The sequence below is a fragment of the Rhinolophus hipposideros genome, assembly GCF_964194185.1.
Source record: "Rhinolophus hipposideros genome assembly, chromosome: 11".
In the NCBI taxonomy this organism is placed as follows: domain Eukaryota; kingdom Metazoa; phylum Chordata; class Mammalia; order Chiroptera; family Rhinolophidae; genus Rhinolophus; species Rhinolophus hipposideros.
In genome coordinates, this window is record NC_138057.1 from 47,584,480 (window position 1) to 47,587,655 (window position 3,176).

The following is a 3,176-nucleotide window of genomic DNA, read 5'->3' on the forward strand; positions in this document are numbered from 1 at the left end:
CAACTACCTCCATTGGACCCAAGAGGGAATCTCAAAAACATTTAAGGAGTCAAATCGGCATATATATGGTGTCCCTACAAACCCCATAAGATTACTTTCCTAACTAGTTGGTGATCAGCTTATGCCCTGAAACAACAGAGACAGATGGCCAAAGTTATGAAAAATAAGGTGGAAATTGTGCTTCCTACAAAGTAAAATTGGCTTTGTAACTGCCTATCCCCCAGTCTAGCAACGGTTTTCTCCCCTGTGGCCACAGGTATTTATTACCTTACACTTGAAGTGAAAAGGCGAACTTCTAGGTGCCAGGACTGGGCAGTCCTGAGAGGGCAGGGCATCTAGATACAGAAGTCAGTCCTCTCTCCGATAAGTTAGGTCTTCCTTCCTTTGGTCCTCAGAACCTATCCCCAAGGTCAGTCTGAAGTTTGTCTATAAGCCTGGTGACTGCTCGCCACTCCACTGGGATGGTATTGCACAGGTATGAAATGTTTGCAAGTTTAAAAGGCACAATTGCAGTTGTTCTTGGGGCTGGGCTGGTTCCCCCATCCCAGTTTTTGCAGGATGTGACTGTGGCCATGGGCTCTCGTTGAGCACTGGGACTGTGGAGTGGGTGGGCACTGGCGCAGCGTGGAGGTTGGGCATGTGCGGCAGGAACCCTGCACACCAGGACTCGGTGTCTGCAAGTGGGCTGTAAATGAAGCTCCGGCTGCCTCCCCTTGGCAGGAGGGTCTGGGGATGGGCATGGAAGGCAAGATCTCAGATTCACATTGCAGGAGCTGGCCCAAGAAGCCAAAGTTGGGCGAGATCCCACTCCTCCTCTGCTTGATGTAATTGAAGGCGTCCTTCAGGCAGAACTGCTTGGTCATCAGGAGGTAAGCCATGCAGATGGCGGGAGAATAGGAGATCCCAGCCTCACAGCGGACTAGGTCCTTGCTTCTTTTTCCCTAACGCAGTCAGTGAAGTCTATTGTTTCTTTTTTTCTTTCTTTTTTAAAAATTAGTTTCAGGTGTACAAAACAACGTAATAGTTAGACATTTATCATTTACACCCCTCACAAAGTGATAACCTCCCTCCCCCATTCTACTACCCCTCTGACATTGCATACAGCTGTTACATTTCCACTGTCTTTATTTCTTATGCTGTACTCCACTTCTTGTATCTCTCTCTCTCTCTCTCTCTCTCTCTCTCTCTCTCTATATATATATATATATATATATATATATATATATATATACATATATATATACATATATATATATATATAAAATTATAGTTGACATTCATTATTATTCAGCTTCAGCTTCAGGTGTACAGTGCAGTGATCAGGCATCTACATTGTTCCTGAGGTGGTCTCTCTAACAAGACAAGTGTCCATCAGATACCCTATGAAATCTTTACGTTATTGATTATATTCCCCAAACTGATTTTCATATCCCTGTGGCAATCTTGTGGTTACCGACTGTGCTTTCTATTCTCCTCACCTTCTCCCTCATCCTCACCCCCTTCCCATCTAGCAACCCTCAGTTTTGACTCTGTATCTCTGAGACTGTTTCTGATTAGTTTGTTCATTTATTCTATTCTTTAGATTTTGCATATAAATGAGATCATATGGTATTTGTCTTTCTCCGTCTGATTTATTTCACTTAGCATAATGTTCTCTAGGCCCATCCATATCATTGCAAATGGCAAGATTTCATTCTTCTTTATGGCTGTGTAATACTCCATTGTATAAATGTACCACAGTTTCTTTATCCAGTCATCTACTGATGGGCATTTCGGTTGTTTCCATATCTTGGCTATTGTGTAAAGTGCTGCAATAAACCTAGGAGTGCATAAATTTTTTTGAATTAGCATTTTGGATTTCTCTGGATAGATATGTAGAAGTGGAATTGCTGGGTCATAAGGTAGTTCCATTTTCAGTTTTTTGAGATACCTCCATACTGTTTTCCATAGTGGCTGCACCAATCTGCAATCCCACCAACATGGCACGAGGATTCCCTTTCTCCACATCCTCGCCAGCACCTGTTGTTTGTTGATTTATTGATGATAACCATTTGACTGGGGTGAGGTGGTATCTCATTTTGGTTTTTATTTGCATTTCTCTGATGGTTAGTGAGGTTTAGCATTTTTTCATATGTCTGTTTGCCATCTGTATGTCCTCTTTAGAAAAATGTCTCTTCATGTCCTCTGCCCATTTTTTAATTGGGTTGTTTGTTTTTTTGGTGTTGAGTTGAATGAGTTTTTTTTTTTAATATAAATTTTGGATATTAACCCCTTATGCGATATACCATTGACAAAGTCTATTGTTTCTTGAAAGTGGGAGCTAATGTCAGCTGCGAGGATCCATTTGTAGTGTAAGTGGGTGGGATAGGCCTCAGAGGTCTGCACTGAGACGTCCAGCAAGACTGCGATAGGCAGGTTGGTGAGAACCTCACACTTGCATGCAAGGTAATCTCTTCCCAGGTTGAGGAATGGGAGGATTGCAACTGGGCCGCCCTGCTCAGAAGCCAGCCTAGGGCTGATGCGGAGTACTGGTTTCCCATACTGGCTAGTGATGGCTCTCTTGGTTTCAGCCTTCTCTTGTGAAATGGGTTTTATATCCATGCAACACTCAGCATATTCTGAGCAGAAGCTCTCCTATTCCCCTTGGAGGAAGTAGACTTTTAAGACTGGGGCCACCAGACAGAGCCCAGTGCCTCCCTGTACGCTCGGTGCCCAACCTGGCCAGGACATTTACTGCTCCAGAAACTCTATTTTATATTTTTTAAGTCTCTGAAAGTATATATTATCCCACATATTCTCCCCTCCCCCCACCATGCAGTTAAATAAAGATTCCATACAAAGTTTATTATTTCAGTTCAGAGTTGGGGTGGATTTATTAAAAACAATTCTGCTATTGATGGGGGTTAGGATTTTTTGGTATAGGCGCTTCCTCTCACATATCCATAAAACAATAAGCTTTACTAATAGTAGGTCATACTACTAAGGCTCAGAATTATAGAGATGCCAAGTAATTATCAGTGACATTAAATTTAAAGAACTTAAGAATGTACCCCAAATGTTATAAGTTGTCCTTAAAAGCTGCTTTAAGAAAGTACGTTTAAACCACGTCTTGAGCTCACTTACATTTTTCAGCCTCATCCATCTCTACCCAGTTATTTCACATTCTGGTGGAAGCT

The 3,176-nt window shown here is 42.2% G+C and overlaps 1 pseudogene across 1 annotated transcript; it reads right to left on the bottom strand.

Moving 5' to 3' along the window:
* Positions 1–426: 426 nt before the first annotated feature.
* Positions 427–2,730, bottom strand: LOC308505031 (dual specificity protein phosphatase 5-like; annotated as a pseudogene). Its single transcript has 2 exons — positions 2,270–2,730; positions 427–933 (listed from the first exon to the last, which is right to left on the bottom strand). The product of its transcript is annotated as a dual specificity protein phosphatase 5-like (transcript).
* Positions 2,731–3,176: the final 446 nt, after the last annotated feature.